The 27,963-nt window shown below is 40.0% G+C and overlaps 1 protein-coding gene across 12 annotated transcripts in view; it reads right to left on the bottom strand.

Moving 5' to 3' along the window:
• The window catches only part of CHL1 (cell adhesion molecule L1 like), a 219,264-nt gene that overhangs the window by 126,268 nt on the left and 65,033 nt on the right, over positions 1 to 27,963 (bottom strand). For 4 of the 12 annotated variants that reach the window (XM_019805547.2, XM_034658655.1, XM_019805548.2 and 1 more), the window contains one exon: positions 25,507 to 25,597. The exons of the other annotated variants lie outside the window; for them this stretch is intronic. The gene's annotated coding sequence lies outside the window, so the exon portion shown is untranslated. The remainder of the gene's footprint in view (positions 1 to 25,506; positions 25,598 to 27,963) is intronic. 12 annotated transcript variants of the gene reach the window in all.

Genomic DNA, 27,963 nt, shown 5'->3' with positions numbered 1-27,963 from the left:
TACTTCACAAACTGTGGGAACCAATTTTCCAATTGTAGATATCTTAAATGTTCCTGAAAATGGTCAAAATTATTCTATTTAAATTTTGAAAATCATGTTAGGAGAAATGAAACAATGTGCTGTTTACAATGAAAGGGAACTACTGGTGACATAAATGTCAACCCAAAAAATTGTACCAAACAGTAAACCAGGAAATTCCAGCGCAGTATCTGTGTTTAGAAGATTATAGGTAGTTTAACTTGAAAGTCAAATCTTTTCTCATTTAACTTGTCTGAATAGTGGGCATATTTATTCTGTCTAACTAAAGACAGTCTTAGTTGGCTTAATAGTTTTGAATGTTCTAATTTGCGGATGGTTTATCTTAGGCAAACATATTTACATTGAAATAGTAATATGTTTTAATATTAACATAAGTGTGTGTGTATGTGTGTGTGAATGCACAATGTTTTACAGGGATTAAAAGTTGCATGTGATATCATACTCTTTCTAGATTTGCCTTTTACGATATGGTAACCACTCGCCACATTTAGTTATTTAAAGTTAAATTAGTTAAAATGAAAGATAATTAAAAATTTACTTTCTCAGTCACACTAATCACATGGAAAGTACTCAACAGCCACATGCAGCTAGAGATGCACATATTGGACGATGCAGATATAGGACATTTCTATCACTGAACAAAGTTTTATTGAGTAGATCTGGTGTAGACATTCATTTATACACTTATTTTTACTCATTCATTTTTGTTTCTTTACACAGCAAACATTTATTAATGTGCCAAGCCCTGGGCTAAGCCATGGGACAAAATGATAACCAAATATAGATATTGTTCCAATTGTCATGAAATTTACATTCATATGGGATAAACAGACACTAACTAAATGTTCACACGAAGTTAAAACTGAAAATATGGTAAGTCCTAAGAAGGAAAGGCAAGGGGTGTAATTTTAGAGGGAGAAGACTGATCTGCCTAGAAAGATGACTCTAGTGAAGTTACCACTGACATGCGATAAAAGATGTGCAGGGGTTGGTTCAGCAAAGAGGAGAGAAAGCATAGTGAACAGACAGATGATCACGTGCAAAGGCTCTGTGGTCAGGCCTGGAGAATGTGAGGGAGAAAAGGTCAGTGTATAGGAACTGGTAAAGAGTGGGGGAATTTGGTCAAAGTTGATCCTGGTCTATATTATTGACACCTTGTAAGCAATGTAAAGAGCTTGTCTTTACCCAAAAAGAAATGGAAAGTAATTTTAAGTAATTTTAAGCAGAAAGGTAATTTTAAGTAATTTTAAGCAGAAAGGTGGTGTGGTCAAATTTGTATTTCAGAAAGAATCTCTGGGTACAGAGTAGAAAAGAGTAGTTAGACACATCCATGCATGTTACCACCTCTCCACCTGCCCCCTCTAGTTTAAATATAGGCAGGCAGATTATAATTTAACAACAAAAAGCATCCATATTAATATGGCTAAATTTTTAAAGGAGTTATTATGATAGAAAACTAACTTGACCTCAAAATTGTGAATATGATTATTTCATAACGTGTGATTTTTTTTTCTATCCACAGAAGCAATAGGAGAAGGAATAGACAGGGAAGAATGGAAATATGCTGAATTTAGCTCCAAGCCAATACTGATGACACTGAATGGTAAAATAATAAAGGTCAGGAGAACCCAGCTCCTGAATAACATTACAGGAGAAAACGGGGCATCTGGGTGGCTCAGTCTGTTAAGTGTCAGACTCTTGGTTTTGGGTCAGGTCATGTTGTCAGGATTGTGAGATGGAGCTCCGTGGATCCTCGCTCAGCACAGAGTCTGCTTGGGATTTTTTCCCTCTTCCTCTCCCTCCCTCTCTCTGTCTTTCTCTCTCTCTCAAATAAACAAAATCTTTTTAAAAAAGGAGATAACAGAGGCTAAGGGGGAAATAACTAAGTTTGGGAATGATAATTATCCCTAAGAACTTAAAAAGCTTAAATACTTGTGTAAAAGACAGCTAAAGTAAAAGATTCAGATTCCTAGACAAGGAACTCTCCATTGGCCAGGGTGGTGCAAAGTAACCACTTTCAGAGTGTGCAGGAGGGGCACACTCATTTTTTGGCCATGAAAAATCCACCGAACAAATGCTAGTTATTTTATACCCATTAAAAAAAACAAAAACTAACAGAAAAAAAAACAAAAAAACAAAAAACAAACCCAAACTATGAACTCACTGTCGCTAGAATATTTGCAAAGCTCCTGCTTTCCTACAGTCTTTGCACCTGCTGCTCCCTTCACTTGAGTGGCTCCTTCCCAGATACTCACAGAGCCATCCTTCATTCAAATCTCTGGTCCAATGTCACCACTTCAGTGAGGTTTTCCTCGGCTAGCCCGTCTAACAATGGCCCCGTGTCCTCACTTTTACTTAATAGGAAGTATCATCACCTGACACTTCATTACCTCTTTATTGGCTTGACTGTTTGTTACCTCCTGATATTAGACTATAACTCCCGCAAAGACAGAACTTTGTCTTATTCATCTCTATATCCCCAGCACCAAATGCCTGGCAATTATTGGAGCTCAGCAAGTAATGGGTGCAAGAATGACTGAAGGGAGTGCAGGACGGATCACGTTGTGAGTGGAGTCCAACAATCAGTCGTCTTTGGAATTTATGCCACAAAATGTGTTGATTGCTGTTTTGAACTATTTCAATATAAACTCCTACCTGATTTTGCAATTTGTCTCTACAATGTAAACAACTCCATAGTCTTTCTAGTTATGAGACCTAAAATTCTCTTTTGCTTAGGGCTACTTGACACTGAAAGTATCACGGCCAATGCACTAACTTACCACATAAACTACATGAGGGAAGAATTCATCTTCCTTATTTCCACATTATAGTGCCTTGTAACAAAAGAAGCCTGTGTTCTTGAAATGTTTCTGAGAGGAAAGAGGAAGAGAATAATGAAAGAACGCTTGAAATTTATGAACTAGAAGTACACATATTACTAAACCTAAGGCTTGGAAGAAGATCATAAAGTCCATTCAGAAATGACAAAGAACAGTGTGTTGATAAGAATAAAGACAAACAAAATTATGAACTGGAACCATGTCTGTCAGGACCCCTATGACTTGGGAGAGTACAGAAGAGTCTGCGCAAATTTTTCCAAGAACAATGTAATAAGGATTATAGCAACAACGATAACAGAAATGTAAACACTCTATCTCTGAGACTTGCAAAAGGATAAGTAATTCCCCTAACATTTTTGGCACTGTGTACGTGAGCTTGTATAAATGAAACATTTTAAATAACAGTAGCAGTATTATGGTAAAGCATAAAAACAATGAAATCTTCAAAGTAATTAATGGATATAAGAACTTGCTGTATATAGCAATTGGTAAAACTATTTGTAGGCATGTTATTTAGGAGTATAAAAATTTCATTCACCCAGTTCTGTTGAAATCCTGCTACATTGCAGAAAACGTCTACCATATGACTTCAGTCGGCACATATCAAAACAGTGTTTTATCACAACGCTACTTTTAATAGCTAGAGATATGACTACCAAATAGAAATGTCACAAAAACATGATCTCCACTTAACATGAAAGATGACTTTTCATAAGAGGGCTTCAAACACAGCATGCGTATTAAAAGGAAGAACCAGGATGCGTGCTCAATGCACAATTCTCCTCCCCACATTCATCAATGTTCACTTTGATTTCCCTTTCCTCTCTCCGCTGCTCCTCCGAATCTATTTGTCAGATAACCATATCGCACGTTTCCTGATTTCCACAGCTTAGCATGAATATATCAGCTTTTGCAGCTCTGCATCCCTGCCTTCAATTGATGCCAATGTCCATTCCAAATTAAAAAATTTTGACAGTTTTTCTCCACCCTCACAAATTCCCTTCATTTCATCTCATGAGAATTTCCCATGTGGTAAATGTATCAAGCAGGTTTCTGTAATCTCCCTGACAGCCTCTCTGTCTAGGACTGGCTAGAAATAATCAGTGGGCACAAGGGTCGATGTTCAGAGAAAATAAAACAGGAGGCCTCATGGAGTTCTCCAATCAGCTGAAATTGGTTGATCAAGGATCCTCGCCTCAGGTAGAGCATAAGCCTGAAATGATTTCACTTTTTTCCTCAAAGGTGGCTTTCAACACTATTTTGCCAAATTCTCCTTTCCCATCACTCTATGGTATCGTGTCATTCCATAAGCCTCGTGTCACCTTTTATCACTAAAATTCAGGCTGATTCAAAGTGCTCCCTCCTTCCTCATTTCCGGCCAGAACTAAGGCAGGATGGAGTTTATTAAATGAGGAGAGGAATGCATTCTCCTATTTCATTCTTTCTCTTTCTGTAGCATCTTGGAATTATAATTGTTACTTCTAGCCTGATTGTCTATTGGGTCAGCCCCTGCTCCAGCCCCGGGCACTTCCACCTCCATTCCCCCCTCCCCCATTTCTACCCCTCACTCCTGATCCCAGAATGATCCCAGTCAAAGCACACTATGCAACCCCCTTAGTGAGGCACCCACAGGACAGCTCACACCCAGCCACTTACTATGGGGTCTCTTTGAGCTATAGGACATTCATGCAACCCTGCAGGATCCAAAGGTAAAAGTATGAGCTGTTTGACTTGCCCATCCTATGACCTCTCCCCAACCCCCTGTCCTGCCCACCTTGGCACAGGCACACACCAGGAAGTCCACCCGTGATTCAGGTAACCAAACAGGGAACACACTGCCAGCTTCCCATCTCTCAGGCACATCAACCTGTTCAAAGGATTATGTCAGACCCCTTCACTTGGCTTCACATAAGGAAAAGTGCTACAGAAGGAGCCCCTCTTATCACAATGCACAATTTGCACAAACAATTTCAGAAAGCCACTCTCATCTTCTTGCCTCCAAATTTTTCTGTACAGAAGCAGGGCAGCTGGTAATATTGGGGAACTCCAGCTTCTTTCAGCTCTTAGGAAGCCTCTGAGGAAGATTCTGGCCCTAAGATTTTATTCCTCTCTTTACTAAGATTTTATTTCCCTCTTACTAAAGATTAACTGGGCTAATCTATGTTTTCAGCTGTGAACTATAATTACTAATTTGGGATCACAACAACAAAAATATAAGGTCCCGCTCAACATCCTTTTATCTTATTTATTTATTTATTTATTTATAGATTTTATTTATTTATTTGACAAAGAGAGCACGCACAAGCAGGGGGAGGGAAAGGCAGAGGGACAGGAAGAAGCAGGCTCCCTACCAAGCAAAGAGCCCAAAGTGGGGCTCGATCCCAGGACCCCAGGATCACGACCTTAGCTGAAGGTAGAGCCCAGGCATTCCTAGTCAACATTTCTTAATATATTTACCATGTCACCACTAGATATTCTATAAAATCTTATACTTTATTATTCCAAATTATTTTCCTCACCGAAATTAATATAATATAGAAGACTTGAGAAACGTACAGCCTTTTTCTGCAAAAGATTTTATCTAGGGAACACATGCTGGGGCAAAACACATTAAAGCAGGAGTAAACATACAATGTAATAAGACAACGAATATGAATTGATAAATAAATAAAACTAAATATAAAATAATAAATAAAGCAAAACAAAATAAAATTAAAGTAAGGTTTTTCATAAGAAAGACCTATCATTTCATAATTGACCAACAACAGCAGAGTGAATCAAACTCATGGCCAAAAATGACAATATCAAGGCAAATCCATTTCTCTGATAACTGTTACATTTTCAGAGATTTTACAGATCATGCTTTTGGTTTAATTTTCTTTTTACAAAATAATAGCAAAAAATAGCAAAAAATTCTCATAATTTTAAGCTAACATGAGCCACTAGAAATACCTCAACACTAAAAATTTCTTAAGAAGTGCATGTAATATTAAGGAGAAGTAAATGGGAACTAAAACATGAACATAAAGTACAGGAAAATGAATAATCCCAACCCGCCCTAAGGCCTAAATTGCCTCACAGTGGTTAATTTAGATCTTATGCAAAGGAAGTTGCTACCAGGGCAAGGAAACACATTCTCATTATATTCGGTGCCCAGATATCACCAGGGAAATAATGGCAAGATAGTCCTTCTCAGCATAATCTCAAAAAGAGATCTTGCTGCCAAATAAAATCGCCTTAACAAAAATGGTATCACTTAGCTGTTCAGTTAGTCAGTAGACATTTATTTGAATTCTGTCGTATACAGTGAAGGAGCACAAAATAAATAGAGCATAGGGTCCTTACCACTGAGAAATATGAGATATACACTGGAAGTAACAGAGGAATGAATGCAAGGAACCAGATGTGCCAATATGAAAAGTAATGAGGACAAATTATGCAGGTAAATGCTTCGGGGATGCTCACACATGCTTCGTGATCAGCCAGCTCCCAGTAGACTCAGCTCCTACCATTTCAAGTAGGGGAAAGGGGACGGATGTTTTAGTCTGTTCAGGCTGCTATAACAGAGTACCATAGTGTGGGTAGCTTAAAAGCAACAGAAATTTACTTCTCACAGCTCTGGAGGCTGGGCAGCCCAAGATCAAGGTGCGAGCAGATGAAGTGTCTGGTAAGAACTGGATTCCCAGTTCACGGGTAGCTGTCTTTTTGCCGTGTCCTCACATGGCAGAAGGGGCGAGGGAGCTCTCTGATGTCTTTCTTGTAAGGACACTAATCTCATTCATGGGGGGCTCCCCCCTTAGGACTTAATCACCTCCCCAAATCCCCACCTCCAAATACTATCACACTGAGGATAAACTTCAACGTATGAATTTGGTTGGGGGGGGCACAAATATTCATTCTATACCACTGTGTCCTAAGATAATCAGGGAACAACTCTGATTAATAACTATTGTTTTAACAACTCTTGTTGTTATGATATGAGTAAATAACTTTGTGTTAGCATGTCCTAAACTAAAGCTCTGAGGTGCTGCCTTGCTGATTGAGATCACCTCCTCGACCCACTCTGATAGGTTAAAGAAACATGTGTTCGAAGTCTATCTCATTTGCTCTCATTTGCTCTTACTTCACTTGTTCTAAATGAAATGAAATCTGATACCATCCTAACCTCCTAATGCAGGAAACCACGCACTCTATCAGATTGGTTGCCACTGAGGGACAGTAGCACATACCACCCCAAAATGTATCATGTTGGCATGTTGGCATGTGGATTATTTTGAGCTAAACACGCAGCAGCCTCAAGAAGAGTTGTTTGTCTCTCCCTTAACTACCTAAAAAAATTTATTTTTTTTAAAAGTTTTATTTTAAAAGTTTTTTTAAAGGTTTTATTTATTTGAGCAAGAGAGAGAGAGCATGCACAAGCGGGGGGGGGGCGGGGAACAGAGGGAAAGGGAGAAGCAAACTCCCCGCTGACCAGAGAGCCTGATGTAGGGCTTGATCCCAGGACCCTGAAATCATGACCTGAGCTGAAGGCAGACGCTCAACTGACTGAGCCACCCAGGCTCCCCAAACCTAAAAGAATTTAGATAGAGGGTCTGTAACAGGAAGAGAGAGCTATTATCAGAGAAACTTTTAATATCAGAAAGACTTACCTGCTTGGAAGGGCAATAATCTATTTACCAAACGTTTGCTCTTCTCATCTTCCTGTGAATTGCCCAGAATCCTACCCCTTTCTCAACTTAGGATGGTATACAAGCCTCAATTGCCTGACTGCCTGTGAGTCTCATATTTGTCCATAGGGCTCCCATATGCATGAAATTAAATTTGTTTTTCTCCTGTTAATCTTAGTTCAACTTAATTATTAGACCAGCCAAAGAACACAGAAGGAAAGAAAGGAAAGGTTTGCAGCTCCTATGCCACAAAGTAAGCTTCTGTCCTGAGGTTGCTGGCACCAAAGCCAGAGCTTAATGTTTTTACAAATAAAGAAAAAAAAAACAAAACAGTTGTGATGCCAACCTGTACCTTGGGTAAGGGGTTAGTTCCACAATCACCATCAACCACCAGGCATCTCAAAGAAATTTACAATCTGGGTAAAAATAGCATGCCTGCTGGGCAGATAGAACTTCGAGGTCAGCCCCTAGGCCCCTCTTCATTAGATTGCTGACACTGAACCTCCCCCATGTGGAAATTCCAAAGCTGCCCCCAGTAAAGACAGAGCTCCATTTGCCATTCACTCATGTCACTGCTACAGGTGCCCATCAGCTCCACCTATAGGTTCAAAGGGACAGAGGTTTGAGCAGAGCCTGCTTTCCTATTGCTGGCACAGCTCTTGGTATCAAGTCCTGACTAACATACATAATTCTTCAAAGTGTAAGAAAGATTTTTCCCTAAGCAGTTATACTTACCAAGGATATTGCATACCAAAGTTGGCCACAGTTACTAACCTTACCAGATTTTATAGACCTTTTCACAACTGCCCCTAGGAATGTGATCTGCTCCTCGTAGACAAGTTGCACAGACGCAGAACCACCATTCCCACTTCAAATACCCACTGGTTTCATTTCTTGTTCTCTGCACGAAATTGTTTTGATGAGGTTGTGGAATATAGGTGAGGTTCAGCGGGGTGGAGTCCGGAGCCGACGACCAAGAAAGAATTTTTGAGACATATTTGCTGCAAAATGGTGGTTTATTAAAGCACGGGGACAGGACCCGTGGGCAGAAACACCTGCTGCCCTGGGTTGTGAGGGGTGGCTGATTATACACTATGGGGTTGGAGAAGGTAAGGAAAAAGGGAGGTTGAGGAAATACTTTCATATGTTAAAGAAGACTCACAGGATACCAGGGGTCTTGCCTTTTGTCAAGTTAAGGTTGTTTACCCCTCTAGTAAGGCATTAACATGAAGATAGTGGGGAACTTCCTGGAGGAACATTACACTCTGCCCACTTCTGTCTATGGGTATCTGTCTATGGGCTGCAGGTTACAAAGACATTCAATTGTATTTACGTTTCCTTCCCGAAGCTAGGTTATTGATAGAAATGCTTTGTTCTTGTAGATTGCTAAGACATTTGTAAACTGAGGGAAACTCAAGTCTTGCAGGATTGTGGTCTCTATAGGTTACTATTTCTTTTTCTTTTAGGGCAGCCAGGAGTGCCTGAGGAATATCACATACATCCTGGGGGGGAGGGGGGAGGTGTCAGTTTCTGCTTTGTCCTCAACTTGCCTTCTGTTCCCTCATCAGTTTGTTTATTTGTTTTTTTTTAAGAAGGCATTTTATTTAGACCAAGTTTCAAGAGGTTTCAAGAACTTTGAAACCAGGAGGAATCTCTTCCATTCTAGAAGACTCCTAGAATGCTTGCCCAAATTTACCACCTCTCGTTCCAAACCACTCCCACCTTATAGCAACCATCAGGTTTTTAAAACCTTACAATCCTACCTCATCAAACCTTCTGCTTCACTGTGAATACTTACGAGATTCTGGCATTACATTTTCCATACCTCGCCCACAGGTTTTGAATGTGTGTGAGGATAGTATATTATTGTATGGAATCTAGAAACCTCCAGGCACAGGCCTATGTTCCTCCCACCATATAACATCATTCTTCTGGGCTTGAATCATATCAGTCAGATTTGCATTTCAACTCAGAAACACAGTAATTTTTGACGAAAGAAGTTAGGTGAAGCCCAATTCCTTAGAATGAGAACAATAAAAAAGGACAATTCTTTGGTGAGCAGTAAGTGATGTAAAAATGTCATAGTGGTGAGGGAACAGAAGGCAAGCTGAGGACAAAGCAGAAACTGACACCCCGCAACCCCCCCCCCGTAAGTGACATTCCTCAGGCACTCCTGGCTGCCCTAAAAGAAAAAGAAATAGTAACCTATAGAGACCACAATCCTGCAAGACTTGAGTCTCCCTCAGTTTATAAATGTCTTAGCAATCTACAAGAACAAAGCATTTCTATCAATAACCTAGCTTCTAGAAGGGAATGTAAATACAATTAAATGTCCTTATAATCTGCAGCCTCCAGGAAGTTCCCAACTATCTTCATGTTAATGCCTTGCTAGAGGGAAAAACATCTTAACTTGACAATGGCAAGACCTCTGGTATCCAGTGAGTCTTCTTTAACATATGAAATTCCTTTTGAAACCTCCCTTTTTCCTCACCTCCCCCAACCCCATAGTATATAACCATCCGCCCCTCGCCACCCGGGGCAGCAGCTGTTTCTGCCCACGGGTCCTGTCCCCTAGCTTAATAAACCACCATTTTGCACCAAAGACGTCTCAAAAATTCTTTCTTGGTCATCGGCTCCGGACTCCACCCCACTGAACTTCACCTATATTCCAAAACCACATCAATAGCAAATATTAATTGAGTGACATTATGTAAATGTTATAGAAAACTTTTATTGAATGCTTACTATGAGCTGCAAGCACTTAATGGGTATCATCTGATTTAATTTCATAAAAAACTATCAGGTAAATATCGCCACTGTCTCAGTTTTATAGATGAGGTTAGCGAGATAAGCAATTTGGCCAAGTTCACACAACCAGCAAGTATGGGAGCCAGAACATAAACTTCAGCAGGCCACTCTCTTAGCTATGTTGTCAAACCACCAGTCAATTAAATAATTGTGTATTATGCAAATACAATATAAACACAGTTCCTGGCTCAAGGTAAAGGAGCCCATGAAATGACTGTCATAGACGTAGCAGTCGTAGTAGACATAGTAAACATTAGGTACGATGCTTCTATCACATGCCACAATAACATTAGTAGCAAATTTACTAAATAACAACTATTGAAAGCTGTATCTCCCTTATGGTTCTTTCCTAAAACCCAAACTAAAACCTTTCAAAGTGCGCAGGATTGCTGACCAGGAAGTAATAACTGGAGAGGAATGTTTACATAGAATTATAGATGTATAATTCACTTAGCGTGCTGCTCTTTTATGCAAATGATCCTGTATGAAAAGACAGAAGGTCTTTGTTTTCCAGAATGACATTTTCCCTATAACCCCAATACTATTTTATTAATCAGAATGTCCTTTGCTAAAAGACCAAGGATCATTCATGGTGAGAGTCAAATAATGAGCATTGACTTTGAACTTCCCAAATAGCCCCCAAGTCTGAGTATCTCAAAGACCGGAAGTGAGAATTTACCTTGGCAATCTTAATGTATGGCATGTAGTAGGTCCACAACATACATCTATACCACGCAGAAATGATACAGGTCAGGAACATTTTGTTAGTTTGATGGTCCTGCATTATCAAAGATGTAAATTGCCAGCAAGTAGTCTTATTGTTGTTCCATATGAGTATTGTTTTCAAAACTATTTCTCCCTTTCTATTTATTTGGAAAACTATACATTCTTATTACTTTTAAGTTCTTTTTTTTTACTGCAATACCAATAGGAGCTCTACAAGATCATTGTCAGAATGATTCCCAAGGTATAGTAAAGAGCAATAAACACAGGGGTTATGAACGGTATCATTTACTGTGTGGGCTTGTTTTAAAGGTGCATAAAGAAATAATTCACTTGTCCTATTCATGTGGCAATGAATTTAGTGCCATTTGAATACAGAACATAAAAAAGACTCATTCAACTCATTTAACTACTAATTGGTTATCCTTATAGTAAGGTCTGAATGACAGAGATAGAGCAAAGCACCCAAGGGAGAAAAACTAAAATAAAAAACCATGGGGCATTTTTGCAAGTCTATCTAAGACAGTGGCAGTGCAGCCTGTTGACACTATCTATCTTAGATAAGCTGATTGCTGGAAAGGAACCCAGAAGAAAAGCTCAGTACTGTATGGTAACTAACATAATAAATAATAATAATAACAACAATAAAAAAAGCTCATTCTTTTCAAATCAATATTAGCACTTTGTGTCACCCCATCTGGCACTGCACATGGATTCATTCAAAAGGTGTACCTTACACAATTGTGCGTAGCTACGAACAAAGTAAAAAATATATGGCATCATTAAAATCACTCTTTCAACATCCACTAAGCCCACACGAATGTGGTTTGTGTTCTCTATAGTCCAAGAACTATAAAAATTTAAAAGTAAGATGCAGAAAAGCAAATAATGCATAAATAAAAAATGTAAAATAATTCTCATCTTTGAGAAAATGGACTCAATAAACCAATGATGTAAATAAATTTCAGCTAGATAGAAAAACAAATATATAGATATGTGAATGATTTGGAGCAGTGAAATATGCAAGTTGGAAACAAGGGACCTCTTATGATGTTCTGTGTAGCACATCCAATTATTGGAAGTTTCCAGTAACAAATGAACATTTCCTTTCTCTAGCATTATTCTTCCTTAAGAGAAAACAAAATAACAAACAAGAAAGATGACACAGTGGTACAAAGAAGTAGCTGGCAAAATTCAGAACCATCTTGGTATAAATGAGAAATTTTCAGTTAACTGTTCAGCAAGTCTATTACATTTTTTTTTTAATTAACTACTCCAAGAGTCATAACCTCTTAATGCATCAATACCACCCTGGGAATGAGTCTGAATGAGCTCTTTCAGATAGCTAGGAGTTCATCTGACGAATTACCATTAGTCTCAAGGCACTAGAGTGGACAGAAGCAGGTTAATGGAGCAGGTCATTTCTGTTCTAAGGAACTCAGGTACTGGAGCTCCTGGACTCTGCTTGGGAGCAACTCATTTAGCAGAGAAATCTACAAAAAAATTTACTCTCCAAACTTCCTTCACTTAGCATGGCATTTATGTTGTCTTCATGTTTCAGCCATTCTGAATTCCACGGGGATGGCCAATCTTGAAATATCTAAACAAGTTCGTTAAAAAGCTGTCATTAAAGTTTGACAACTGATAGTAGTTCACCTGGTAGCTGAATGAGTAGAAGGCACCTCCAAAGATCCTAGAATCAAAGGCAACAAACTGCTCATAGGTGTGTTGTATTTAGCTCACACAGCGGCTTTTGTGGAGGCTTAAATTAGTTTACTATCCTTTTCCCTTTCCTTTCCATCCTTCCTTTTTTAAAGTTTATTTTTTTTATTTATTTTAAGTAATCTATACATCCAACACGGGGTTTGGACTCATGAGAGGGAGATTAAGAGCTGCAAGCTCTTTTGACTGAGCCAGCCAAGCGCCCCATTAGCTTCCCTTTCTTTTTTCTTTTCTTTTCTTTTTTCTTTGCTTTTCTAGAGAGAGAGAAAGACAGAGACAGAGAGAGTGTGAGTGGAGGGAGGGGCAGAGGGAGAGAGAATCTCAAGCAGGCTTCCTGCTCAGTGCACAGCCCAACGTAAGGGCTTGAGCCCACGACCCTGAGAACATGACCTGAGCAGAAATCAAGAGTTGGACACTTAACCGACTGAGCCACCCAGGTGCCCCAGCTTCCATTTCTTAAACATTAGGAGTTTAAACAGTAAAATTCATATTTCTGTCCTTTTTATTAAAAAAATGTAGAAAGTCTGATGGGACAAGTCCTGCTTTGGTACATGGCAATGATCTTCCAGAGCCAAGCAGAACTTTCCAGTTTTAAAAGAGGCTGTTTTCTCCAGTGCTCCAGTCTCCACCATTCCCTATTGTCTTGTACCTCTCCAGATGCCTCACTCCTTCACATTTAAATGTGTGATACCAGCCCCATATCTACCACAGATCTTAGCTGTGAATATACAAGCTGTTAAAACTCTCAAACTAAATTACTGACTTAAAGAAATTATTAATAACATATATTGCTTAATTTCTTATTAAAATACTAAAGACTGAATTATAGTCCAGCAATAATTGTACTTCACAATTATTATCATTTTATTCAAAATTTATTTCTCCTTATAAATACTGATTTAGTTCCTTTATAGCCAACCCTTAACTTTGTGGCTTGTATTTTTAAATATTCTATTCATTGTGTTTCAGATTTGACAGATATATTAAAAATCAAAGAGCCATACAGTTTTAAGTCTGGAATGTTTCTTCAATATCATTTAGCTGCAAAACATATATTTTTACAAGTAAGAAATCAATAAATGTGTGACCTTTCGAAGGCACACAGGTAGTGAATATGAAATTCAAGGATGGAATATGATTTTTTCACCTCAGCTCAATGCTTAATTTTAGTAGTAACTGGCCTTTCCTATCACATAATGTTTCATGAAGGAAAAATAATACCATTTTCTGAATACAGCATTCTTCCTCCTCTTTCTCTTTCCTTCCTTCCCCCTCTCTCATCTCTCCCTTTTTCTTTTCTTCTTCTCTCTGTACTTACTTTCCTCGCCTTCCTCTTTCTTCCTGCTTCTCTTCCTCTTTACTTCCTTCTTTTAGGACCCAATAGTTTAGCTGAAGGTAAAAATTATATAAACATCATGCTAAACAGAGTTTCAGTGGACAGCTGAACTGAGTAATTGTGTAGACAATTTTTTCTTCATTATGCTTATATTATGCAAAATTGGACTTTCTTTTTGTACAATGATCAAAGGTAAAAACACAGAATGTGTCCTTGTCCAGCTAGCTGGGAGGCAGAACTGAGTGACCAAACCATTGTGGGGTTTAACAGCTTAGCTCGTCATTCAGATTATTCTCATTTACTTCCGAAAAACAAATCAAGTATAATTAATTCAATAAGTAAAAAATGGGGCAGACAGAAAGGCTTCTCAAACTGTCTCAAACTCAAAAACCAGGCTGATTTCCAATAAACTAAGTGGTTGCAGAGCCGCCGATGTCTCATCGAAAAGTCTGAGAAGAATAACTTAATTTAAAAACCATTTTGGCTTTCCTAATCTTATTTGTTTCTTATTGCTCTTCTCCCTTATTTTATTAGTAATGAAGTTTATAGGAAAATAAGAATTTCTCTTTCCATGGAAAGGCTTTATGCAGATTTTTTGCTTGCCACTATGCATTGAATTTTTGAGATCAGCATTTTGAACAAGTTTCACAAACGACAGCCCAGCTGTCAGTGAGGTGACTTTCTAAAATGATCTACCTGGGACTTGTTTGGTAAGCTACGGTAGTCTGCTAGTACTCATGTATGTACAGATTTTTGCTGTCACACTAGCAATGGAATGGGATTTAGGAAGTAGGAGTGAACGCTCAAGCCATGGTGGCATCACAGTCAAAAACAGGATTTTACTAAGTTCCTTCCATCTCTTTAAATAACAAACTTACATTATAGCAAATGGTATGATTTGGGAGGTAGCGATCCTCAAGTGGTCAGTAATGTGCAAATACCTTAAAATTTAAGATCTAAATGATCATATACTAATGTCTTGATATAGACATGTCTTCTAAGAATGTAGAGGTAGATGGCCATTTTTCAATATTTTAAAAATGTGCTCTTTATACTTTGTTTTTGGTTTTGGTGTACCGAGCATTGTGTGCACTTATGCAAAAACAGCCACGCTAAAATTTTAGAATACAGACGAGTCCCTACAGCACTGGGCCCCAGTGTTAGAAATTCTAATTCAGCAGGTACACTGGAGGTTCCAGGAATCTGCATATGTAATTAACATGCCAAATCATTCTTTTACTTATTTATTCAGTTATTCATTTTTACAAACCCATTGTGACAAATATTACACTGTGTGCTACGTATTATGGATAGAGTGGTGAAAAAAAAAAAAGTCCCTGCTTTTATAAATTGTTTTAATCTGCAAATAAAGATATATAAAATGTAGGTAGTGACAAGAGCTAGGAATAGATATCCAGGATGGAGCAACGGCAAGCAAAGGAGAATGAGGGTGCAGGTAGTATTCAGGCAAGGGCCTCTCAGACTAGATGCTGCTGATGTAAGTGACTCAGAGACCAAACCTGGAGAAATACTCCCTTGAAACAGACTAAGGAAAAATACAACCTGTGCCAAGCTCGAATTTATTGTCAGATATTTCATGTTTTCAAATTTCCCACTTTTCTTGGTACTTAGCAGTTCGCTCATATGTCCCTGCAATTCCTACCCCCGCTCCCTCACCTGCCCCCTCACCACACACACAACACAGATCACACATATTTTTATTAGAAAGCTGTTGCCCAAAGTTTAAAATAAAGAAGGCTTGGCATCACTGTAGTATGAAAAAGAAAGAGTTTGTTAATAAACAATGTGATGAAATTGCCAAAAAGTTGGTGATCCTAGGCGAAAGAAGCATGGTACCTAGAATACAGGATGTGATTGTTAACACTATTTTATTCCACTCAGGAAACTCCTCATAAGTTGTATTCAGGTCTAAGTGCTTGGATTTAAAACTGACTCAGACCAAGTGAGCTTATTCAGAGGCAAGCTCCCAAGATGGGAGAAGGGATTAGCACCATATCATGGAAAGAAAAGTTGAAAGAGTTAGGGATGTTTCTGTCTTCCTAGAAACCAGATGACGTTACTGAGACATAATACCTCTCTTCAAACATCGGAAGAATATAGGGAAAGGATGAGATTTTGTTGTCTGGGGGCCCACGAGGCAGAAGTGAGAGAAACAGATGCAAATTCCTAACCCCAGGTTTGCAATTACACCAACATGGACTCGAAAGCCTCAGGAGGAAGACCCCGTATGAGAGAAGAGGAAGTAGAGGCTGGTGACCACACACTGGGTGGTGCAAAGGTCTTCAAGACCCAAATGCACGGTGGCATTAAAGGACCACGAGGGGTCTGCTAAGAGAACCTGTGACGCACGATTCCTGTTCCATGACTCATAATAGCATGACTGATTGACCCCATGAAACAATACTCCCTCTCACTCCCCAGACATCTCAAACCAGAAGTGACGCTGGTGCTGCCTGGACAGTCAGCCACGTGGGAAGAAGGGAATGCTATGATCAGAGGTAGGTGGACTTTCCAAGGGTCCTACGTGTCCTTTCAGTGCTTGCTCTTTCCTGGGGTCTGCCCCCTTCTAGCATCCCTAGTCATCTCCCAAGTGGCCCCCACCAATCTGTCCACATGTCCCCAGAACAAGCTGCCTCTTTCAGAGCCACCCAGGCAGGTGCTCCCCAAGAGTCTATCTTTTCCAAGATGAGATATCAGAATTAATGAAATCAACAACTTCAGTGTTTCTCAATCCCTTCAAATGATATACATTCATGATATGCTTCATAAGCATGCATTACTTGTATGTATTTTTAATTGACTCTCTTATTTAAATTAAAATTTCTTAATGTGTTCTCTTGCAACTATAAATGGGAAATTGGCATTGTTTTACATGAAAATAAACGCAATGAAACCTAACCAATTAAGTTCTAGAGAGACATTGTGACCAGCGGACTCCTGGATTTTGAAGTCTGGACTCTCTTTATGAAAAAGAGATGGAGGAAAGTGTTAAAAATGTAAAAATCATGCCATCACAAAACTAGCCTTTGACTTAATCTGAAGTGCCAGAAAAAAATTTAAAGGAAACAAATGTCTGCTTTACATTAAGTCTATTATTTAATTATATTTAATCTTAGATTGCCTCTGATCACCTTACATCCCACTGGTGGTATCTATCCCATCATTTGGGATATACTGAACTGATCAAAGCTAATGTACCCATGTTAGGAGTGACATGAAGCCTTGAGGCACTGAAGTTACCCAGGTGGGCGAAACTTCAAGGAAAAATAAACTAGAGAATGGCAGGCACCACGGAAAATCCAGAGAGACATCTTTAGTCACCTACATATTAGGCCCCCCCTTGAACTGGAATTTCCATATAAGGACAATCACAGAGATAGGCAGCACTCAGTTCTGCCTCCTAATGCAGTTCCCATTCACCTGGATTCCAGGACAGCAATACAAGATTGCCCAGCTAAAACAGCTCACTCATTCAGTTATCCAAAAAATATACTCAGCAATGACTGTGTACCATGTACTCTTCTAGATACTGGAAACACAAAACCAAAAACAAAGACAAGGTTCCTGCCCTTACCTCCATATTTACATGGGTTCATGGGGGCAAGAGAGCTAGTAAAAATAAGCCAGGGTTTCTCAACCCAGCATGATGGACATTTTGGGAAGGATAATTCCTTTTTTGTAGGAGGCTGTCCTGCACACACAAAAACAGGACTCTAATCACTAGATATCACTAGCAACAGTCCCACCACACACCCCAGTTGTGACAAACAAAAATGTTCTCTAGAGAGGAGTTAAGATGGCAGAGGAGTAGGGGACCCTTTTTCAGCCGGTCCCCTGAGTCGAGCTGGATAGGTACCAGACCAGCCTGAACAACCACAGAATCAGCCTGAGATGCAGGAAGATACATCTGGATCTCTACAAATGAACATCTCCAGTGCTGAGTATTGAGGTACGAAGCGGGGAGCCGTGAAACCGCGCACAGATATCGGAAGATAAACGGAAGGGGGAGGGAGCCACCGCGTTCGGGCGCCGGGAAGCGGTAGCCACCTGCACGGGGGAGCAGGCGGACCGCGGACCCGCACCCTGGAAACAGCAGACTGAGTCCGTGACCCGGGAGCACACGCCACCAGACATCTCACGGAACTCCTGTGTGCTCACTGGAACCAGTCTGAGACCGGGAGCTCCGGAGCGGACAGGCACAGCTGGCGGCTGGCGGCTGGCAGCGTTAAAACACAAAGGACAGAGTCACGCCGGCCCTGGAAGTGAGGGCTGGGACGCCGGGTGTGAGGTGCACAGCCCAGGACGCTGCAGGGTTGAGCAGCACAAACAGTAACAGAGTTAAAGTGGCCAGAACATCAGTGGAGAACGGGTCGCAATCCCTCTGTTCTGAGACAGAGGCTGAGATTCAGCCGCTGCTGCTCTCTCAGAAGAGGCACAGCAGACCGCCAGGGAAAGCCGCCAGAGAACAAAAGCCTGGAAATACCGGCTCACAGGGTACCCATCCCCCCCCCCTCGCAGGGGACACGGAGACTCTACCCAAACAGGCAGGCCCCTCCCCCAGAAGGCAGGCTGAAAAATCAAGAAGCCCACAACCCCGGGCGCCTGAGTGGCACAGTCATTGAGCGCCTGTCTTCGGCTTAGGGCGTGATCACAGCGTTCCGGAAAGGAGTCCCTCATCAGGCTCCTCCGCTGGGAGCCTGCTTCTTCCTCTCCCACTCCCCTGCTTGTGTTCCCTCTCTCGGTGGTTGGCTCTCTGCCACATAAATAAATAAAATCTTTAAAGAAGAAGCCCACATCCCTAAGAACCCTATAAAACCAGGGCACACGGCCAGGGTCCCGGTCAATAATTTGGGCTCTGGACAACCCCGCAATCTCTCTTCATCAGAATGACGAGAAGGAGAAGTCCCCCCCAGCAAAGAAAAGACAGTGACTCTGTGACCACTGACATAGAAATAATGGATATGGATGTAACCAAATTATCAGAAATGGAATTCAGAGTAACAATGGTCAAGATGTGAATAGACTTGAAAAAAGTGTTAACAAAAATGGTACTGAGAATATAGAATCCCTAAGGACGGAAATGAGAGCGATTCTGACAGAAATTAAAAATTCTATGAGCCAAACGCAGTCAAAACTAGAGGCTCTGATGGCCAGGGTCACCGAAGCAGAGGAACGCGTTAGCGAATTGGAGGATGGGTTAGTAGAAGAAAAAACGAAAATCGAAGCTGGACTTAAAAAAATCCACACCCACGAATGTAGGTTACGGGAGATTACTGACTCAATGAAACGTTCCAATGTCAGAATCATCGGCATCCCTGAGGGGGTGGAGAAAAATAGAGGTCTAGAAGAGATATTTGAACAAATTGTAGCTGAAAACTTCCCTAATCTAGCAAGGGAAACAAGCATTCGTGTCCAAGAGGCAGAGAGGACCCCATCCAAGCTCAACCAGGACAAACCTACGCCACGGCATGTCATAGTGCAATTCGCAAATATTAGATCCAAGGATACAGTATTGAAAGCTGCCAGGGCAAAGAAATTTTACACGTACCAAGGCAAAGGTATCAGAATTACGTCAGACCTGTCTACACAGACCTGGGATGAGAGAAAGGGTGGGGGGGGCATTTTTAAAGCTCTTTCAGAGAAAAACATGCAGCCAAGGATCCTTTATCCAGCAAAGCTGTCATTCAGAATTGATGGAGAAATAAAGACGTTCCAAAATCGCCAATCATTAACCAATTTCGTAACCACGAAACCAGCCCTACAGGAGATATTAAGGGGGGCTCTATAAAGGTAAAAAGGCCCCAAGAGTGATACAGAGCAGCAAGTCACAACCGATACAAAGACTTTAAAGAGAAATGGCATCATTAAAATCATATCTGTCAATAATCTCTATCAATCTAAATGGCTTAAACTCTCCCATAAAACGCCACAGGGTTGCAGATTGGATAAAAAGACATGACCCATCCATTTGCTGTCTNTGAATGACCCATCCATTTGCTGTCTACAAGAGACCCATTTTGAACCCAAAGATACATTCAGACTGAGTTTAAAGGGATGGAGTACCATCTTTCATGCAAATGGACCTCAAAAGAGAGCTACGGGAGCAATTCTCATATCAGATAGATTGGATTTCAAACTAAAGACTATAGTTAGAGACGCAGAAGGGCACTATATTATTCTTAAAGGATGTATCCAACAAGTGGATATGACAATTATAAATATATATGCCCCAACAGGGGAGCAGCAAGATACACAAGCCAACTCTTAACCAAAATAAAGAGACATATAGATAAGATTACATTAACAGTAGGGGAACTCAACACCCCACTAACAGAAATAGACAGAACACCTTGGCAAAAACTAAGCAAAGAATCAAAGGCTTTGAATGCCATACTCGACGAGTTGGACCTCATAGATATATATAGAACACTACACCCCAGAACCAAAGAATACTCATTCTATTCAAATGCCCATGGAACATTCTCAAGAATAGATCATGCTCTGGGACACAAAACAGGTCTCAGCCAATACCAAAAGATTGAAATTATCCCCTGCATATTCTCAGACCACAACGCTCTGAAATTGGAACTCAACCACAAGGAAAAACCTGGAAGAAACTCAAACACTTGGAGGCTAAGAACCATCCTGCTCAAGAATGACTCGATAAACCAGGAAATCAAAAAACAAATTAAACAATTTATGGAGACCAACGAGAATGAATACACAACGGTCCAAAACCTATGGGATACTGCAAAGGCAGTCCTAAGGGGGAAATACATAGCCATCCAAGCCTCACTCAAAGGAAGAGAAGAATCTAAAATGCAGTTTTTATATTCTCACCTCAAGAAGCTGGAACAGCAACAGAGGGACAGGCCTAACCCACTGACAAGGAAGGAGTTGACCAAGATTAGAGCAGAAATCAATGAATTAGAAACCAGGAGTACAGTAGAGCAGATCAATAGGACTAGAAGCTGGTTCGTTGAGAGAATCAATAAAATTGACAGACCACTGGCAAGACTTTTCAAAAAGAAAAGAGAAAGGACTCAAATTATTAAAATTTTGAATGAAAAAGGAGAGGTCACGACCAACACCAATGAAATTTGAAGGATTATTAGAAACTTTTATAAACAGCTACATGCCAATAAACTAAGCAATCTGGAAGAGATGGAGGCCTTCCTGGAAACCTATAAACTACCAAGACTGAAACAGGAAGAAATAGATTTCTTAAATAGGCCAATTAACTATGAAGAAATTGAGTCAGTGATAAACAACCTTCCAAATAACAAAACTCCAGGCCTGGACAGTTTCCCTGGGGAATTCTACCAAACATTCAAAGAAGAAATAATACCTATTCTCCTAAAGCTATTTCAAAAAATAGAAACAGAAGGAAAGCTACCAAACTCATTCTATGAGGCTAATATTACCTTGATCCCCAAACCAGGCAAAGACCCCCTCAAAAAGGAGAATTACAGACCGATTTCTCTAATGAATATGGATGCCAAAATCCTCAACAAGATCCTTGCTAATAGAATCCAACAGTACATTAAAAGGATTATCCATCATGACCAAGTGGGATTCATACCTGGGATGCAAGCATGGTTCAACATTTGCAAATTGATCAGCATGATATATCATATCAACAAGAAAAGACTCCGGAACCATATGATTCTCTCAATAGATGCAGAAAAAGCATTTGACAAGATACAGCATCCTTTCCTGATTAAAACCCTTCAGAGTGTAGGAATAGAGGGTACATTTCTCAATCTCATAAAAGCCATCTATGAAAAGCCTACTGCAAATATTATCCTCAATGGGGAGAAGCCGGAAGCCTTTCCCTTAAGATCAGGAACACTACAAGGATGCCCACTCTCGCCACTATTATTCAACATAGTACTAGAAGTCCTTGCAACAGCAATCAGAAGACAAAAAGGGATCAAAGGTATCCAAATCGGCAAAGAAGAAGTCAAACTGTCTCTCTTTGCAGATGACATGATACTCTATATGGAAAACCCAAAGGAATCCACTCCCAAACTATTAGAAGTTATAGAACAATTCAGTAAGGTGGCAGGATACAAAATCAATGCCCAGAAATCAGTTGCATTTCTATACACGAATAACGAGAGTGAAGAAAGAGAAGTTAGGGAATCCATCCCATTTTCAATAGCACCAAAAACCATACGTTACCTTGGAATTAACTTAACCAGAGACGTAAAGGATCTATATTCTAGAAACTATAAATCACTCCTGAAAGACATTGAGGAAGACATAAAAAGATGGAAAAATATTCCATGCTCATGGGTCGGAAGAAGTAACATAGTTAAAATGTCCATGCTACCCAGAGAAATCTACACTTTCAATGCTATCCCAATCAATATACCGATGACATTTTTCAAAGAACTGGAACAAAGAGTCCTTAAATTTGTATGGAAACAGAAAAGGCCCCGAATCTCCAAGGACCTGTTGAAAAGGAAAAACAAAGCTGGGGGCATCACAATGACGGATTTCGAGCTGTACTACAAAGCTGTGATCACAAAGACAGCATGGTACTGGCGGCACAAAAACAGACACATAGACCAATGGAACAGAATAGAGAACCCAGAAATGGACCCTCGCCTCTTTGGGCAACTGATCTTTGATAAAGCAGGAAAAAACATCCGGTGGAAAAGAGACAGTCTCTTCAATAAATGGTGCTGGGAAAATTGGACAGCTACATGCAAAAGAATGAAACTTGACCACTCTCTCACACCATACACAAAGATAAACTCCAAATGGATGAAAGACCTCGATGTGAGACAGGAATCCATCAAAATTCTAGAGGAGGGGCGCCTGGGTAGTTCAGTCGTTAAGCGTCCGCCTTCGGCTCAGGGCGTGATCCCGGCGTTCTGGGATCGAGTCCCATATCGGGCTCCTCCGTTGGGAGCCTGCTTCTTCCTCTCCCACTCCCCCTGCTTGTGTTCCCTCTCTCGCTGGCNGGCACTAGAGGAGATAATGCTAAGTGAAACAAGTCAAGCAGAGAAAGACAATTATCATATGATTTCTCTCATCCATGGAACATAAGAACTAGGATGATCGGTAGGGGAAGAAAGGGATAAAGAAAGGGGGGGGTAATCAGGAAAGGGGGAATGAAACATGAGAGACTATGGACTATGAGAAACAAACTGAGGGCCTCAGAGGGGAGAGGGGTGGGGTAATGGGATAGACCGGTGATGGGTAGTAAGGAGGACATGTATTGCGTGGTCCACTGGGTGTTATACGCAACTAATGAATCATCGAACTTTACATTGGAAACCGGGGATGTACTGTATTGTGACTAACATATATAATAAAAAATCATTAAAGAAATAAAAAAATAAAGGCATTAATAGCAAAAAAAAAAAAAAGTTCTCTAGATATTACTAAATGTCCCCTGAAGGACAAAATCACTCTTGGTTGAAAACACTGCCCTGAGGCCTTCTGCTCTACATCCAAAGCAAGAGTGCTGAACTGCACAGCTCGAAGAAGTACCATTCGTTGCAATTCTGTGTGAAGTTACCCCTCAGAGTTGTGCAACAACTGTACATCACTCAAAAGGAGCAGCTCTGCATTGCTGTGCTGTCGGTGGAATTACACCCATATGGTGTGATATACAATGATTTGGAAGTTTAATAAAAAACTAGGATAGAGAATACCTATCAGAGTTCTACTGCATTTTTAAATTGCACTCATGAATACTGCTTCTCTTTCGTGTGTTCTTCTCTCCATCATGCACACACAGACACATACGGAGGTTTGGAACCCTCTTACTTTGTTTGACATGTCTTTACTTCTGAGCAGCCCCCCAAAAAAAGCAATGAGGCAAAAGCATTATTGATGAATGGTTGCTATATAATTCTAGATAATTCACCGTTCTTTTGGAAATGAGAACACGAATCTTAAGAACTTTGAAAGTTGTGAGTGTGTCAGTAGGCAAAGGAAGACATACCCTTGATCCACAGACACCTTTTTAGACATGAGAACAGACTAATGTTTCTCAGCCCTGGCAGGTCCAAAAGAACCACAAGTGTAAGCTGGAAAGAGCAACCACCACCACCATCCCCACCACCACAAAATAGCTATCTGGACTCCAGCTACAGTTGTAGATCTTCCAGAGAACCTTAGATCTAGAAAGTGCCACAGGTAATTATTACAGGCAGTCAAAGGTGAGAACTATTGTTCTAAGTCGTCAAGAAACACTGGGGGAAAATCATGCAGGAACATAGGCCTGAGGCTCATGCATGTTTCATTTATCTCTGCATCTTCCAGACTGCAGATACCACGTTGTGTTTGCCACACTTTGTACTTGCCCTAAATAAATGAAAATGCTTAGCATTCAGACTTCTTCCAGACAGGATACCAAGATAGTTTAGTGTGTGTATGTGTGCGTGCATCTACACACACACACACACCCCATCAGTTACCAAAGACAAAAATTAGGTATGGTGTTCATCTGTGCTTCTCTGTGACCTAGAAGTTACTGAATTCCAAGGTCATTCGAATGGCCCCACAATGTAAATCAATGTGGTATAAACCACGATCACCGAAAATGTCTGAAAATGTTTTCATAATCCCACAAAACTCTAGGAAATCGTCCCTGTTGCCTTTGAATCATAACAACCGGAACTCTAGTCTTATCAGTGGATAAAGAAAGAATTTTTTAAACTATACACAATTAACTAAGTCACAACAAATAGCTCAAAACATCCTTTTCCCCAGAAAACAACTGCTTTTTGAGACCGTAATTATAGTAGGAAACCACTGAGAAGGCTAAGAGTGAAAGGGTCTATGAACAGCATTCTGAAAGGAAAAAATAAATTCTAGTAAAATTTCATAGGGCAGAAATGGGCCTCAAAGGGCAGACCCATTGTAGCTAGAGACAGCAGTAGGCAGATTCTGCTGCATGAGCAGAAAGAAGGGCAGAAACAATTAAAAATACAAGTCTAATTTCTTTGCATGGCTTACATAGCCCTGCATTGTCTGCTACCCACCACCTTCTCAAGCCTCTTTCCTTCCAGCTGCCTGTGTTCCAGCTACAGTTGTTATCTTCAAGACCCTAGAGAAGGCCTAGCCCTTTCTCCACTCAGACTTCAGAGCTCAACTTCTCCCAGCTCTGACAGCCCTCAGGCCACTTTACCTCCTCACAGAGGCCTCCTCACGAGCTGGGGCAAGGAATCTTCACAAGTCAGCATAGCAGGCTGGTTTCCCTGAGAAGCAGACCCTGGTCTATGAATGAGGGATTGGAGATCAAAGCTTGGGGAATGGATAGGAAGGAAGGTGAACTGGACAAAAGGAGAAGTGGAACTGTAATACAGAGTCAAGAGGGGCCTCAGCCTACCTTACAGGGAGTTCTGGGGTGGGCGTGATCCTTAGAGCTGTCCTGAGTTGGGCCTTTATCCCTCCACAACAGGCCTTAGATGAGGGCTGCCCTGGAAAGGAGACATGACCTTGAGCAAGGGAGCACTCTCTTCAGCGATGGCAACCTAATGGGTCAGGAGGTGACATGTGAGGGCTGATTGCTGGCAGCACTCCAAGAAGGATGGGGAGTAACTGGTTCTCAAAGGCTGATGGGGACAGGGCATTACAGAACCCACTACTGCAACTTTATCTCACTGTCCCTCCATTTTCTCATTTGTAAAATGGGGATGATACTAACAATCTTAAAAGATGTACAATATCTAACATGATGACTGGCTCAATGTAAAGCTCTCAATAAATGTTAAATTTGCATCTTTACCTAATCTATTCAGGAAAGGATATGGATACATATCCTTTAATCAGAGAGCTTTTTTTTTTTTTTAAACTATTCCTTCCTTTCTCCCTTCATCCATTCACTCACCCAATATTTACTGAGTGCCCACTTGGTGGTAGAGATTTTCTAATGCCTGAGGAAAAGTATTCCAAGTTCTTATCCAAATAGAGCTTACATTTTAGTAATGGGAAGGGGAAAAAAAAGCATGTAAATAAATAATAAGACACTGTTGGGAGTATTAAATGTTAACTGAAGGATGAAGAAATGTTTCTTAAGATACTGTATTATTGGATTCTATTAGTGGGTCACAAAAATCCAAACCAAACTAACTTAAGTGAATTTATTGGCCTACAAACCAAAACTAGAGGAAATGCAGAGGCAGAACTAGCCCCAGAGACCTCTTGATTCTGGAACCCAAACACCATCAAGGCTATCTTGCCTTACTGTTGTTTCTGTGTTGCTTGTTTGCGGCATCCTTTGTTGTGACCAGACTGTTATTCCAGCTTGAGTTTAATAAATCCCCAGTGAAGAACTCGCCATGACCAAATTTACATTAACTGTCCCACCTCTAGAACTATGGTGCTATGGGAACATGACTGCCTCATAATTTTATTTACACACACACATACACACACACACACCCACACACACACACCCTCATACACACACCCTTATAGCTAGGGCCGTAAAAGTAAAGTTAATAATAACTATGGAGCTTTTACCATGCGTAAAATATAATACAATTAAATAATTTATCTATTAAAAAACTAACTCTAAAACTATCATCTCCTCTTTACTGATGAAAAAACTAAGGCTTGAGGAGATTAACTTGCAAGAGCACACATTAATAGTACATACTGAAGGTCATATTCAAGCCCACTTAAATCAGATCTCCAAACCACACACTCATAACCATTAGACAATTAGGCCATACTAATGGGGGTTACTACATAGTTATATCATAATAAGTATAATTATTTCATTACCTTAATTAATCCATGCTAATCGGTCTTCCTTCCAACATGAAGGCATGATAATTGGGCACTCACAAATGAAAAGCATATCCATACAGAGGCTGACTAAATGGGAAATATTGTAAGAAAAAATAGCAAGGGAAATCAACATGAAATACTATTTAATCTACAATCCTTGAGACCAATCAGATAATGATTGACCAATTTAACCAGATCTAATTCATGTCGTGGTTTGCATGCTTCCATTCAGTTGAGTAGGGTCTAGAGTACATTTGAAAATCAGTGAGGCACCGTGAAGTGTGTACTAGTCCAAAAGTTGGGAGGTAGAAATGTAATTCCAATTCAATAAACACGCAGTTGACCTTGAGAGGGTCAACATCTCAGTTTTCTAACCTGCAATATAGAAATAGTAGCACCTGGGCTACCTAGTTAATGCATTTAATATGTATCCCTTAAGGGTAAAGATACAGATAAACATGAAAGCACTCAGACTGTTCAGCAGTGAGGTTTTAAAATACTTCTATTTGTGACACTATAAAAAAAGATTCAATATTTAACAAAATATGTCAAAAGAAAACTTTGTAAAGCTGAAACAACTGTAATTTAAGTGAAGCATAAGAAGATGCCCCAATCAAACCAAATATTTACACATTTAAATAACTAACAAGGTATAAATCATTTTCCCCTTTCTAGATTCAGATATCTTACAAAATTTTATTTTGACCAAAATAAGTTTATAAGTGTTCTTATGTATTTAATAAGAGAAAAAGAAAACATTTTCCTAATGGTTTTTCTAGATGTAATGGTTGAAAACTTTGGCTTGAAGCCTCATTTTTTATCATTTTATTTTACAGTCCTTGGATTTCAATTTCCAACTCAGCTTGATATTTTTAGTTGGAAAACTAAATTCATTTTAAATAGGACTGTAAAAATGTGACAATTACAAAGGGAATGATTTGAGAAACCAGCCATAATAGGAAATTAAATGTCCCACCGAAACACTTTAAAGGCCTTTTAGCAGAAGAAATGTGTGCCATAACATTTAATCTAAGATAATAGAAACTTCTAA

The sequence above is a fragment of the Ailuropoda melanoleuca genome, chromosome 4 (genome assembly GCF_002007445.2).
Source record: "Ailuropoda melanoleuca isolate Jingjing chromosome 4, ASM200744v2, whole genome shotgun sequence".
Classification (NCBI taxonomy): Eukaryota; Metazoa; Chordata; class Mammalia; order Carnivora; family Ursidae; genus Ailuropoda; species Ailuropoda melanoleuca.
Note: the sequence above shows the minus strand (reverse complement) of the source record. Positions and strands in the feature narration are given on the sequence as shown.